A 15,368-nucleotide genomic window follows, 5' to 3' on the forward strand; every position below is an offset into this window, starting at 1 on the left:
TCTCCGAGCTCGGTGGCAGCTCTGCAGCAGCCACAAGTTACACTTGTCGTGTGCGGGTCCCCCATCTCTGGCCCCACATCGTCAGGCATCCCGAGCCCCGCACAGCAGGAGCTGCAGAGCCTCGCAGGCAGCGCAAAGAGCGCCTCGCTGCTCCTACACGTGCACACACTCACACACAGAAGGATCCAAAGGGAATTACATCGGGGACGCATTTGGCCCCCTGGAATTCCTCAGATTTCAACTGGCTCGGGACAAAATGCAGCTCGAGACACCCACCCCGACACAAAGCAGCTTGTTTCAAACAGCCCTGAGCGTCCACTTGGGTTCCGAGTGGAAATAGGTGAGCATTTTTAGAGGAGCAGGTAAGTGTTTGAATACAGGCTGCACACTGCAAGTAACTGAAGGCTCCAACTGTCTTAATTTACGACCAACTGCGCCAGTTTTTCCCATCACCGCAGTCATTAATGGCCCTTGCTTTGTATGGGAATAGGAGATAGAGGAGGTACAGCTAGAGGTAAATAGTAACCCGGTGTTTGTGGCAGGAAATAAGGAGCCATTGTCCTCAGCGCTGTGTAACTAGAAAGATAATAGTTGGTACAGCAGATGCCAACTAATTAGAGGGCAAAGGAAGGCTTGAAATTGCATCTGGCTGCAGGAAGTTCGAGGTGCCGTGTTTTCGCTCCTGGGAAGAGCCTGTTTGCCACATGGGCTGCTGTGCCCTGCTTGTCTGTCAAACTCCCAGCTGGCACCTAAAGGCTGCACAGGAGAGGCAGGGTGCTGCTTTGGGGACCCAGCAAACAGCAGGGACCCCTCCTGAGGACCTGGAGGTGTGAAGGGGAGGGTCACAGAGCTGAGGCTCCGTAACAAATTGCTTGGTCTGTAGAGTGACAGTGCTTTTGCACATTTGGTGCTACAAGGGACAGCTGGCCACAGCAGGTCAGCGGGCCAGAGATCCTCATCCATCCTCATGGTAATCCTCCTGGGGCTGGCACTGCTTCCCAGCCCGGGATGGTGTCTTACAGCAGGGCTGGAGGGAGCAGACAGGGCAGGCAGCACTGGCAGAGGTGGATGGGCAGCTCTGGATACCCGTGTTCCTCCAAACCTTCAGCTATGGGCCGTGTGGATTATTCCAAAAAGAGGCCAGGTTACTGAAATACCATACTCAGCGTAGTCCATGAGGAAGACGGGAATTCCTGCAGCTTTATCCATCCTTGATGTCTCCACTCTGCCATGGGGGGATGAGGAGGGCCACAGGAAGATGCAGACGTGTGTGTCAGGGCGTGCTGGGTGCCAGGAGGGGCAGGAGGGACAGCTGGACTGTGCATCTCCAGAACTGGGTGGGAGTGATTTCCCAGCTGGCTGCTTGGAGGGCTTGAGAAGAGGTGAAGTGTCCTGAGCCAGCAGGAACGAGGTGCACAGCACACCTCAGAGGTCTGTGTCTCACAAGGGGGATGCCTTGGCAGTGCTGCCACTGCTGAGGACAAAAATCCCCACAGAATGAGTTGTTGGTGTTGGTGGGTGACAGGAGACCCCCAATTGCTTTACCTTACCGTGTCCTCTCTGCTGAAATGTCTTTGTTTTCTTCCTGGAAGGAAAAACATTGATTGACTTCTTTTATCCTGGTCTCCCCCCCAAGATTGTTTTGTCCTCCACCAAAACACCACCCCATGGATGCCATTCCATGGTTTTTGTCCCCTGAAGCTATTCCTCCATCTACAGAGCAGGGCAGGTAAGAGAAGGGCGCTTGGGGTGATCCTTGCTTGGTGTTGGGAGCTGCAAAGAGGGGCTCCTGTCTCGTCCCAGCTGCCAAAGGTGCTGTCCACGTGTTCTTTACGTGGCCCAATATGATTAAACCCCTCTGATTTAATAGTGGGTCTGGGCAGGATGTGGACTCTAGTCCGTGACCAGAGTCTGGGATGTGACTAATCCTGGTGGGAGACGCTGCACAGCACAGCCATGGAAGATGTTCCATCTGCTCCGTTGCAAACAGCAGCTTAATCCGTGCAGCTCCCCGCACGGCACAAGCTGTTTTATCTCTCTTCATCTCACTGCAACGTTCCTATGGCTCCAATTGTCCTCATGCTCCTCCTGCTCTTCTACTGCAGCAGTGGATCTTGTGTCTCTCCCCTCAGTGGTCTCTGCTACCAGTGAGCAGGAGGAGGGTGGGGAAGAGCTCAAACCCTTTGAGATGTGGAAACGCTAAGCTCACTCTGCAGAGGAGAAGAGCAATTTAAAATGTATTAAGGAATATGAATCCCTCTCAGTTAAGGGTAGGACCCTGCAGAATACACTGAGAAGCAGAAGACCTTATCACTAGAAACTCAGCCACGTGGCTCCAACTTCTCTTAATGCAGGTGTAGCCCAGCCTAGCAGTCCTGTGGTTCTCATAAGCTCTGGTCTCTTGGGAAGTTTCTTCCATCCCTGTTGCACCTGCACAATCATCTTCCCCCTGGCCAGCCCATCCTGTGTGCTCTCTGCATCCAGGGTAGGGCTGAGGCTGAGATGACGCCTATCCTGGGACAGCTTTCAAGGAGAAGGAATAGTCACTCTGCTTCTTTCATTGACATGCACCTTTTTTTGTCCTTTACCACTTGCCCCTGGTGGGGGCAATCCCCGTGCTGGGATTACTACCAGTAGTAGAAGCAAGTGAAAAGAAGTGAATCTGTGAGGAGCTGGACACGTTTCCAGCAGTGAGATTGTTATGAGTCAAGGTGGAATTCGCGGAATAAAAATCTGGAAATGGAAAAAAAAAAAAAATAATGAAAAAGAAAAAATCTTGAGCTCCTGCCAAAGGAGAGCTCGTTCCAGACAAGCTACCTGATCTGACCTGCCTCGCAGGTGTGAAAACCTTCATTGACCCACCCCCACATTCCCTACCTGCCCCTGCAGACACCCAAGGAAAGCACGGCCCCGTTCCCAGCCTGCCCTCGTGGGGAGCAGCCGCTTTCCTCAGGGCGTCAAGCTCATCACCTGAGAATCTGTGGCACTCCACAAAAGGAAATATAGGCTGAACTTCTGAAACATTTTCTAATGTTGACGTCTTTCAAATGATGGAATTGTCTCCCCAGGGACACGCGGATGCTCCGCTCCTTGAGTCAGAGGCAGGACCCGACAGCAGGGGAGGCGTTGGGAGCCTCCCTGCCCCTGTGCCAGGGACAGACAGCGAGGGGGAGAGGAAATAAATTAGATGACTTGAATCATTTCCAGCTCTAATTGCTATGATTTTGCAGTAGTTTTCCCAGCCCCAAGTATAACATTAACCATCAAAGCACTATTTCACTCACGGTCAATTAAACCAGGATTCATCTGGCTTGACATCACGGAGAAAAATCCATCCTGGACCCAGGGACACCCTGCTGAGAAAAGACAGGAGCCAGACAGGGGCTGGGCACTGGTCATCCTGTGGGATAGGGAGAAGCTGCTGCCTTATGGGTGGACATCTCCAAGTGTTCTCTTCCCTTCTGCCAGCGCAGGACACGAAGGGAATGCGGCAGCTGAACGATGTGCAAACGCCTTTCCTCACCTCAGGGATGCACTAGGAGGGTCCCTGGGATTGATCTCCCTGCCTGGATGGTCCTGCTGGCTGGGGGCTGCTCCAGAGGTCAGATGGAGACAGCCTGCAATGCTGGCTGCCATGTGCAGCCCTGCCAGAGCCAGGCTACCTCTCCACGGTCCGTGGCTACACGTCACCCTCTGGCCCTCCTGGTCCTCCAACACGCAGATCTGGGAACCCATCAGGGGGTTCAGTGTCTGGAGCTGTGCTCCCGAATGCCAAGAGCTGGAGAGCAGGCCAGGGAATGGCTCTCCCACGGCTGCAGCTCTCCTCCTTGCTCTTCCTCCCCAGTCCTGGTGCAAAGGGGTGAGCCAAGCCATCTACTGGGTTTAGGAAGCCAAGAGATGAGATAACCAGGGAAGAATCCGGGGTTTAAAGGACGCAGCAGTCACCAGGCTGGCCTGGCAGCCGCAGTGGGGTGAAGCCCTGGCTCGCCTGTCTCCACAGAAGCTGGCAGCAGGGCTGGGGAGAGCACAGGGAGTTCAGGTCTCCTCATTTAGCCCTTTAATCATTAGACAGGCACTCCCAGCAGTGGCTTCTGTGGGCTGGCTGGGTTAAACTGTAACTGCCCCCCTCGGCGGCCCCCAGCAGCACCGCTGGCCCCAGGGACCAGGGCAGCCTCCCAGCCAGCCCCAGCAGCCCTCACTGCTGCTGGCAGGGACAGCCCGAGCACAGGCTGCTCTGGGAGAGCTGCTCTGCATCCCCTGTGGCCTAGGGATGGACAGGGCCCTGTCAGGTTTTGTTCCCTGGAGCTGGGAGAGCTCCCCAGTCCCTCCCTCGTGCGGGCAGACGAGCATCACCTGTGCCATGGCACTGCTGGCAAAGGGGACAGGAGGTGGCCCTGGGGCCAGCCCAGGCTCCCAAGGCCTGTGCCACCACAGCTGCGTGCTTTGGGGAGGCACGGGGCCACGGCCATAGCCAGACAGTGAGGTAATCTGCCCCTCAACTCCCCTCCTCTCCGACCAAGTCCCTCAGTCTCTCCTAGCTGGCTTAAACCCCGAGGTGAGGAGTTGTACATCCTTTCCAAAATTGTTATCGGCATGAGTTATGACAACTCTGGATATTCTTGTTGTCCGTTCGAACGGCCCATCCCGCTCTAAAGCCTTCGTTCCTGGCCTCCCCCGCTTCCTGTGGTAACGAGCTCGGCCGTGTAATTAAACACGGGTGTGCTGCTAACCTGGGACAGGCTTCAGCAGGGGCCACAGCACGTGGCTGTGCTGCAGAGAGCAGTGAAACCCAAAGGGGATGGTTGCCCTGCCAGCCCTCTCCCTCCAGGTTAGCGGGGTGATGCTCAAGTCCCACAAATCTGGCAGGAAGATGTCTTGCAACAGCTGAGCATCCACAGGTGGTTTTGGGGAAAGTGCACACGAGGCCCTGGCTGGGATCTGTCAGAGATCTTCCTTTCCTTCCTTTCCTTCCTTTCCTTCCTTTCCTTCCTTTCCTTCCTTTCCTTCCTTTCCTTCCTTTCCTTTCCTTTCCTTCCTTTCCTTCCTTTCCTTCCTTTCCTTCCTTTCCTTCCTTTCCTTCCTTTCCTTCCTTTCCTTCCCCCCACCTCTGGCTGGATCTAGCACTGATAAGGTGAAAAGGGGATTATTCTCCTGATGATCACTGGGTTTATACCCCACAGAGCAATGTCATCTAAAGGAGGAAACAAACACAGTTCAGATATTACATCCAGCTTTCCCATGGAGACGTGTTGGGTGATGCCAGTGGAGAGAGGCACAGGGTGGGTGAAGAGGGCCCAGCCTCCTCTCCCTGCCTGGCCCCACAGGCACTGCTGCAGGTGGCCATGGAGAAGCCCCACAAACCCCAAAGCTGGGGTGAGAGCCACTCCCTGGGCTCGCTGGGTGTCTCTGCGTCCCTGCTGGCTCGGCACTCCCGGCTGCAGGCCCGCCTGACGCCCTGCTGGCCCTGGGGACACGCAGGTGACGCAGCTGGCTTCTGGGGAGGGTGGCACGTCCTCTGTGGCCTGGCAGCTGGAAGGGAAGGAAATGAAATGTGCTGAGACACCAAGCCAGGAGGGTGCGACCAGTGCTGCCCTGCCACCAGTGCCGCCAGTGCCACCAGTGCCACCAGTGCCGCCAGTGCCAGCAGTGCCAGCAGTGCCACCCTGGCAGCAGGCAGCTGAGGCAGTGACAGAGGCTGCTGAGCTGGGAGCAGCACTGTGCAGAGCAGGACGGTGTTAGAAGGTGTCAGGAGGGCAGCAGGCAGGGAGATGTGTGATATAATGTGTGTCTGCCAGGTGTGCGGTGGCTGCTGCTGCCTGGGAGGGTGTCACAGCCTGGGGACAGGCGCTGTTTACAGCACATTTCCTGGTTTTATTTCTGGGTCCCACAAATCCCAGGGACAAACTGGAGGGTGTCAGCAAGCCTCTGCAGCTCCTGGCTGTGCTGCTCTCACGTTCTCCTGAAAACCAGCCTGGTGACAATAAAGCCTTTGTATGAAAACCACCATGTTTTGTAGGCTCCAAAGCGATGACAAATGCCTTTGCTTAATAGTCTCACCTTCACAGTGAGAGCTGAAGGGAACACAAATATAATCCCTGGACACTGTGGCTTCTAAATAAATAAATTTATTAATTGACTGATAGCATGGGTAATGTATGGGCTTGCACAAACAGCAGCACTAAAACACACCACGTAGGCAGAGATGGAAACTTCACTAACCAAAGCCCCAGTGCAGTCACAAGATACAAAGAAGGAAGAAACCACATGGCAATAGATGGTTTTCTTCCAAGGCACTCAGATGTTGTCATGAATGTGGTCCTGGGGCCCAGCCACCAGAAAAAGGATGGATGTGCATGGATATTGATGCTCCCATGGCACACACAGCACTTGGGCCACCTCAAGGGCTTGCTCATGGAAAAATGTGTCTGTGTGTATTTGCACATTCAAGAAACTGAAGATGTAGAAACCAATGAGTTCTAGCTCAGGATCCTGTCATGTACTTTTGAAAAGGTAAAGTCAGAGTTCCCTCATGTAATGTAAGTGTAATCATGTATGTATTCTGTATTTTCTGTGGTTGACATCCTGAAGCAATGACTCTGAATTTTCAGCTTGAGACATGGATTTTCCAGGATGTGCACAGCACCTACCTGCCAGCACCACCTGTGGCAGCTGAAGTTACACCAAATCACTAAATGTCTCATCACATCCTGGGACTATAATTATACACAACTGCAAAAACCCAAAGAAAAACTCCCCAACAAAACCCAAAGGAAAAAGTCCCCCAACCCCAAAGAAGCCCACAAATCCAGAGGACACCATGATTCATGCTCCAAAACGTATTTGCTCATGTGCTTAATTCTTGGTTTTCACTCTGGGAGGAGTTTTTTTGTGGATTTGATTCTTGTTTCTGAGCCTTTACTGTTCACTGAATCTACATTTTTCTTTATTTCCCTCGAGCAATGAGAGCTGGAATTCTTTTCTTGGGTTTCTTTTTTTTTTGGTTTTTTTTGATAAATGCAGATGAGGACTCCCTTTCCATCACAGAGCTTCAGGGGCTGTGTTTGGAAGAACCAAATGCCATGGAAGATCATCACCTTGTGTTTTGACACCCTTCAAGATGTGGCTTGTATAGAATCCCTTTCATAGCAGCATGAATGATGTCAGGCACAGAGATTTGTGGAGAGCAAACAAACTCTTGTGAGGTCCAAATCTGCCTCTTGTGGACCTTCACGAGGATATAAAATTGAGTTTAATGGGGGCTTCATCATTAATTTTCTGTGAGTTACGGGAACCTTCCCAAGCACACGGTGCCTAAACCCCCAGGCATCAGAGCTCCATTTAGAGGCCTGAACTGCTACGAGCAGACAGAGCAGGGGGAGCTGGCCTTTGACACATCTTTGGTTGATTTGCTGTGTATTTTCTTATATTTCCTCAGCTCTTCCATGCTGAGAAGCTGCCAGCAGTTAATGGAGTCGGTGCTGCAGGGAGGCTGTCCGGCCCAGGTCAGGTTTGGCTCCAAGCTGGGCATCAGGTGTTGGCTGTCAGTGACTCCTCACACATTCACACACCTTCCGGAAGGATCCGTGACGCCCTGGCTGCCCAGCGCCCGCAGCACGCCCACGGCGACAGCCCCGCGGCTCCGGCCTGCCCCAGCTGGCCCAGCTATCGCTGCAGATTGCCCAGGACGGGCCCAGGCCATGGAGCTGTGCTGAACAAGGCCTCCTGCCAGGAAAACCAGCCCAGGGAGAGCTGGCGTCATCCTGGCCGAGCGCCGTCACCGCTGAGCAGACGCGCAGGGAGGCTCTGGCTCAGCGCTAGGCCGGTCCCTTTCTGCGCCCATCCAGGGCTGGTTTCACCGTGAAGTCATGCTCCTGTCTGTCACTCACTCAGGAAGGCCCTGGTGGAGTGTGTCTGCAGCTCCATAGCTGGCTTTGAGCTGCTCTTCTGAGCATGGAGCATCGTGTCTGGGCTCCTGTGGTTGGGAGTCATCGCTCCATTAACGGGGGCAGTCAGAGCCTCTGACACCGAGGGTGAGGAGCAGCCTTTCCCTGGCACCCTGAGGTGACTGTGCCTGCCTCGGGCTGCTGGGCAGGCTGCAAAGGCTGCCACTGCCTCCACATCTCCAGCAGCCTCCATCTGCAGAGTGCTCGTTCCCTCTGTGGGTCCAGCAGCTGCTGCCCGTCCCTGGCACGCCGGGCCTGGGGGCTGAGCGGCCAAACCCTCCCCAGGCCCACGAGGAACCAGGGGGACAAGGATCCATCCCTCCCTGCCACACCAGGGACAGCTGTGCACCTGCATTCCTGATGGGAGATGTGAACTTGCATTATAATTACTTGGCAAATCCCAGTTTTTAATTTCTTCTGGGTTCCTCCAGGGTGTAGTGAGGGATCTGTTTTGGATGCAAGGTGTCATGGTGCAGCCAAGCTGACAGGAGAGGAGCCTTCAGAGGGCACCAGTCTGAGGTGTGCAGTGATGGAAGGTTTTGAATGCACAAGGAGAAAGGGTTTTTATCATCTTTCTTTTATCTGTTTCACACTTCTCATATCACTGGGGCAGGAAAAAGAGGCCTCTTACAGTATTGTACTAGAAATGGTCACAAAGGAGTTTGCAGGAGACACCAGCTTGTTCCCACCACCTCCTCCTGAAGGAGCAGCAGCACCAAGTGCTTTGGGGCAGCAGTTCTTGTGTTTGCCATGCCTGCCAGATGTCTGAAAGCTGTCAAAAGTAACCAGCAAACCCCTCCTGTGTAACCGCTTTGGATTAAAAAATAAAGATGACAGAAGCAGGTGCTGTTTTGTGAGACACCCAGAAAGTTGGCAGAGCTGAAAATTTGGGTGCTACTGCCTCAAAGCATTTTGCTGGTTTGTCATCTGAGGAGACAATGGGAACCATGGAGCTACCACTGCTGAAAGGACATCATTCTTGTGGATTTATACACAGGTGAGCAGCTCCTCAAATAAACTCCTTGGTAGAGTCAAAAATATTGAAAAGGAGTGGCTCAGGTATCAGACTGGGTGAGAGAGCAGCAATGCAGACACTCATTTGTGATGCTGTGCTACAGCTGAACCTCCCTGCCTTTGGTGGCTGCCACGAGCCTGTGGCTGCTCCTGCTGCTGAGCCCCAGCTCTCACTGAAAACCATCCTACACAGTCACTTGGATTGGGAAAAACATACCCAAATCCAAAATATCCTACTTTTTAATGAAGGATATCAGCAAAAGTGACAAAAAAAATCTCTATCTCTATCTCTATCTCTATCTCTATCTCTATCTCTATCTCTATCTCTATCTCTGTCTCTGTTTCTGTCTCTGTCTCTGTCTCTGTCTCTGTCTCTGTCTCTGTCTCTGTCTCTGTCTCTGTCTCTATCTCTATCCCTGTATCTAAATATCTATATCTATATCTATATCTATATCTATATCTATAGATAGAAATGAATTGAATCTATTGAATATATAGATCTATTCAATCTATATATTGATATATATCAATATATCTATAGATAGATAATGTATCTATTGATAAATATATCTCAATATATATATTGATATATATATGTATTAATATATAGGAGGAGCTTTCTCAAACTTCACTCATCACCACCACCACCATACTCATAGCAACTATTAATGTTAAATTAATTAAATCATAGATGAATGGCATGAACTGCTGGTTGAAGTCATGTGGGGACTAAAAAAAAAGAGATGCTGAAATTAAATTTACCTCCTTCTGCCCTTTGCACTCAGTCTTTGAATCCCACATGCAAATATTGCACATTGTCCAGTCACTGAGGATCTGATGCAGCATTTTGGAGCTCTTTGCAACTGCAGCCTACAATTGTCTGCAAACACGAGCCCCTTCTGATGTGACAGTCACTTCAGCTGTCAGGTATTCTCAAATATTTCATATGGGACCTGGGAAAGGCTTGTGTTGCTGCCAGGAATGACCTGGCTGGGAAAGTCCATGTGCTTTGTAGACAATAAGGAAGAACAGAGGAAGAACATTGATTTAGCTGCACTTTAATGTCAAATCCCATCTCCAAGTCTTTGAATTCCTGACAAGCCTCAGGCACTCTACAGTGTCTGATCACAGTTAATGCTCAGCTCTGTGGCTGAAGAAACAGAACTCCTCTTTGCTAGGTGAAGAGCTGGACTGTCAAACCCAGCAGAAATAAGTGGGGCAATTACAGGTCAGACATACGGGCATGGGGAATTGCTGGAATGCCCAGCACATCAGGAGCAGCCCTCCTAATGTCTAAGCTACCAGCAGCATTAGGGACAATTTAAAGAACCAAAGTAATGGGAGGCTTGTGACGAGATCTGCTGGTCTTGGGTGGCACTAGTGTTGGGGTTTGTACAATTACGAGTTCGAAGAAATCTATTCATCCTGCACACTTAACGACAGAAGCATCTGGCAAAAACCAGTTACATAAATACCTCACTGAAAATGGCATCATGGACATATGAGGCATGAAGTCACATAGATTTTCTAATTTCCAGGCCTTTGCCACTGCAGGTTTGGCGCTCCTGAAGCATGGTTTCCAGCAGGCAGCTCTGTGTGTTTATCCGGGATCACACAGATGGGCACAGACACATATATGCACACATGCACTTCAGGGCACTGGGCTACAAGAGGATACACTGCCTAAAGCTAAAACCAGCCTCTGTGCATTATGTAAGAAAGCTTAAGAGCATTCATATACATTCCAAGACTTGTGGTTCCCCCAAATGATGTGCCCTTACAGAAAATAAAGGGTTTACTTAAGCTGGACAAAAATCCTTCTAAGATGGATTTGGAGCTACAGCAGCCACCCATCCTTTTAAGCAATACATAAAGAAGCCAAAGGTTTTTTTAACTTGCCTTGTCACAAGATTTGTGTCCACAGACATTTTTGGAGCTGAATTCCCACTGAAGTAAGCGACAGCTTCACACAAATGGCCTGCAGTACCTGAGCCTAAATATTTAACTTCTTAGTCAACCTTCTGGAACAGTTTTAATGTTTGCAGTTGTAAACATTGTGAAAAGCTACTGCTCATGTACTTAAAACCAGATGGACTTAAAGCCCACACCCTGAGAATCACTTGCTGAAACCCCACAGCTACACCCAAGCTGGTCCCAGCTGTTCCACTTACGTTTTTCAATACATCACCAGGATATTCAGAAATAAGCTCTACCAACACAAGGTGTAGGGCTCTGTTTGCTCAATATGCAAAAAAGTTGTTTGCACCTAATTTTAGGATATCCACCTACAAAACATTTGGTTTCCCAGGTCATATGCCCTGCTTGAGTTTGAGGGTTTTTAAAGACATTAAAGAAAGAGGAGGTTTCCTATTTTCCTGAGGTTTCTAAGCATCCTGAAGCCCAGTGAGAAGACCTACTTGATGTCTCAAAATGCCACTCTAAAGGTCACTAGTCACATACAGATCATTAGCACTGGCAATTGGCTTTAATTACTGTTTTGGGGTAATCTTTGGGCTGGCTGATGCAGCCCTACAGCTCCAACCCACATAAGCAAAAGGCATCAGCAGCGCAGCAGATCCTGTCAGAAACAAGAGATCCTAAATAGGCAGGAACCACTTCTCCCAGTGGATTGCAGATGTGGTTTCAGCAGTTTCCCTGACTGGTGTGATTTAGAAAAACAGGTTTTCCCAAGTCATCCTGGCTAGGGCACTGCAGAAGGGCCATATTTAATCAGAAGCCTGGGCAACACCGAGGCTGTGCACACCTCTATGAACCTATCTGCAAAGGAAAACTTTTCAAATCTGTGTGTGTGCTTAATCCCAGGGCTGACCATTTGCTGTCTGCACTGCTGCCTTGCCTGTTCAGTGTCACAGTAGCTGCAGTCAACACAGACAGTTCTGTTTGGATGCCTCATGTTTTACTGCACAATGCATAAAATGTAACCTGATAAGGCACAAAAGGCGTTTGGCATCTTCTCTTTTCAGCACGAACAGTGTTATTGTTCTGGGCCATCCAAAACATGAGTCAGCCTGTGGGGACACGGCCCTGCAACTCACCCAGCAGCAGAGCCAGCGTGGGCTGCAGAGCTCAGCTCAGCTCTCCCTGCAGATGTGCTGCTCTCCCTGCAGATGTGCTGACCCACACCCAGACTCCTGCCCTTTCACTGCTCCTTCCAAAAGGACAGGTCCTTCAGCAGTGGTGTTCGTGCCATTAGAGGCTGGTGGGTACCCTGCTGTGCAGTAACTGGTTAAATTTATGTGGCATGTGGTTTCATTCAGCTGATCTGGACTGTGCTGCAGAAGCCAGGCACACCCTGGCCTGACAGGAATCACGAATCCCCTTCTCAGCCAAAGACGCTCAAGTGAACATAAACCAGACTGGGAACCAAGGGGCTGATGGACTCTTCCTTTCAAAGCTCCTGAGACCCTTAATCCCCATGCATCCTTTTTCCACACACTGCTTTACGTGCCTGATTGAAGCCCAAGTGATTGAAATCCAACCAGCAGAGGGGAGGGGAGCGTCCAGGCACTGAGATCAGGATGCCTGTTCCTGTTACACATGTGGTCACTTGTACTGAAACAACGAGTCAGGACCTCAAGAGCCTCATGAAATGATGAATCGAGGGAAGGCAGAAGGGACAAAGCCAGCAAGAAAGTCGAGAGAAAAACTGGCTGTACAGACAAACAAAAGGAAAAAGAAACAGAGAGAAATTGGTTAGAAAGTGTCCCAGCTTGGGGAGGTCTGTGCCGTCAGGGCTCGAGGATAGCTGCAGAGAATCTGGTGGAGTGTGTTTAGCATGGACATTGTTCTACCAGTGGGACCCAGTGTTGCAATGCTATTCTCTTTAGAACAGTCAAAACCAGCAGAAAAATGAGATTTTTATGGTGACATTACTCAGGCAATTTCCCATGTCATCAGAATGCATCTGGAGACTGGACACTGGGTAGAGCCCATTTCCGCCAGCGCTGCAGGGAGCACAGCTCATCCTGTGTCACAAAGCCACGGCTCTCCTCTGCTCCTGAGGGACAGGACCCACATCCAGGTTTCACCAGGAACATGTTCAGCAGGACAGCCCTGCTGGCCTTTCCACAGCAAGGCTTTCCAGGCACGTTGCTCTGGAAGACGCGATCCCCACGCTGACTCAACACGGGATGCACATCTGGAATTCAGTCACCCATTAGCAACATTTAAGTCACTGACTTGGAAAACAGGCAGGAGAGACAAAGGGGACAGCTGACTGCAGCAGCAGCTGTTTTATCTCCACTCACCTGACCTGTGAGGGGTACCTGGGACACCCCTGGGATTGCCAGTGCCTCACCTTCACCTTGTAGGCAGCCCCAGCTGTGCCCATCAGCCCTGCCAGGGACGTGGTGCAGCCAAACCCCAGCACGCTCGTCCCCAACAGCTGGGACCTCAAGCTTGGTCTCAGGGAACAGCCCTGCAGCCATTCAGCCCTCCTACCTGTCCTCCCACCCTGGGCACGCAGGAGAGGACACCAAACAACACACGCTGAAATCAAAACACGGCACAGAATTTTTAAATAATTTTATAATTTCCTGATGAACTTAGTCTGTGAATAAAAAAAGAAGAAAAAAAAAAAAAAAAGAACAAAGTGTTTATATTATCAAGGCAAAGTTGAATATAACACATTTTCTTTGCAATTTCATTATCCTGTCAGTAACATGACTCCAGCAATAAAACACATACAAGTTGAAGGCAGCGTGCGCACTTGCATCACGGACACCAATGTCTCCCGCTGCTGTCATTTCCAAAAGGAATTCAAGTACACTAGATCCCATCCCTAAAGCCTGCCTCCCCCTCCACTAAAGTGCAACACGTCTCTTCCAAAGCAAATGAGAGATCTGTGTGTGTGGAGTGCAGGGAGCATCCCCCAGAACCCAACTCCACAGATGATTTGTGCAGCTCTCCTCATTCGCTGCCTTGGAAGGAAACGGCAATTTACTGTTTTAGTGGGCTTGGAGCAGCATGTTGGGCTAGCACAGAAATTATTCCCCTGTTTGTGGTCCCATTGGATTCATCCTCCTCCAGCATCTGAACAAATAAAGGCATCTTACACGAGAGCCTCCCCAGTTATACTGTCATGAGTGTGTAATGAGGGGCCAAATGCAGCCACCCCTGGGCAGGGAGGACTTGGCCTTGTCTGCAGAGGGCTGGGAAGATGGGGCAGATAAAAGGAACAATGTCTACTTTTAAAATTTGGCTTTGAATTTGGTTTTTAAGGTAACCACATTTTATAACAAATAAGAGTATACATGACCAATGGATCCATTTTTTGCTAGTTTCCAAGTGGAAGAAGCCAATGTTTTGAACAAAAAGCCCTACCAAAGCACCAAGAGCCTAATGGGAATATCTATTTAAAAACAAACCACATGGACTTGATTTTTAAGATGTGAACCTAGCTTGCAAAATGGGGACAAACAACATATGGTTAAGTTTGCAAATAAAAATACATCTGCTTACTGAAATTCCTTACCTGTGTTGATAGGTAAAGCCATTTGTCAGAGGTTTTTTGTTAACTTTACACGCCAGTTTAACCTCATGTTGCTCCTTTCAAGCAATGCAAGTCTTTGGTACAACCAGAGCAGAAAGTGGCTGCTGGTCCTTTCCTGCCCCACAACGCTTGGGTACCAACACCAGAGGCAAGGAAATCCAACCTTGAGAATGAGCCTACACACAACTACCTGCACTAGCTGGTCTTCACTTGATTGTGTCCCTGCCATAAGGGGTGGGATGGAGAACACAGAACATTTGTCCAATGCTTTTGGCCCATTCACACCAGTGGTTCCCATTTTAGGGGACAGCTGGTATTGATAACTGTCACCAGAAAAGACTGACTTCCAAAATACTGTTTCATTCTGCCCATTTCTGTCTTACACATGTACAGTATAAACCTGGGAAAGCAGGAATTTATACAGGGTTTGTAACATTTCCTAAGAGGCCAAGCTGCCTTGGACCTCAAAAGCCTGTGAAAGGCAACTGGTTATAATTATAAGCCCACAAATCCTTTTCTGTACAATCCTGAGAGGAGGAGTCATGGCTTTGTTGCTTTACTTGAATTCCTTTTAATGAAATTTATTTTTATATATTTTTTAAAACACATCTTTTTCAGTTCTACTACTATCTTTTTTTTTTTTTCAATCCGACAACAGACACACATTGTTGGTAACTGCCCCAGCCTTAGGACCACACAGACAATATCGACAAGCAGAAAACAAAACAGGAGAAAAAAACACCCCTGAAAAAGTCAGGGGAGATACTGATGACAGGGTTACAGCACTCACCACACACACTGGAAAAAGTCAGGATTTCTGAGTTTATGCTTTTGACACTAAAAAGTTTTGAAACAGTTTTTCTCTTTTTTTTTCTTTTTTCTTTTTTTTTTTTTGTTTT

The sequence above is a fragment of the Cyanistes caeruleus genome, chromosome 4, assembly GCF_971803275.1.
Source record: "Cyanistes caeruleus chromosome 4, bCyaCae1.hap1.1, whole genome shotgun sequence".
In the NCBI taxonomy this organism is placed as follows: domain Eukaryota; kingdom Metazoa; phylum Chordata; class Aves; order Passeriformes; family Paridae; genus Cyanistes; species Cyanistes caeruleus.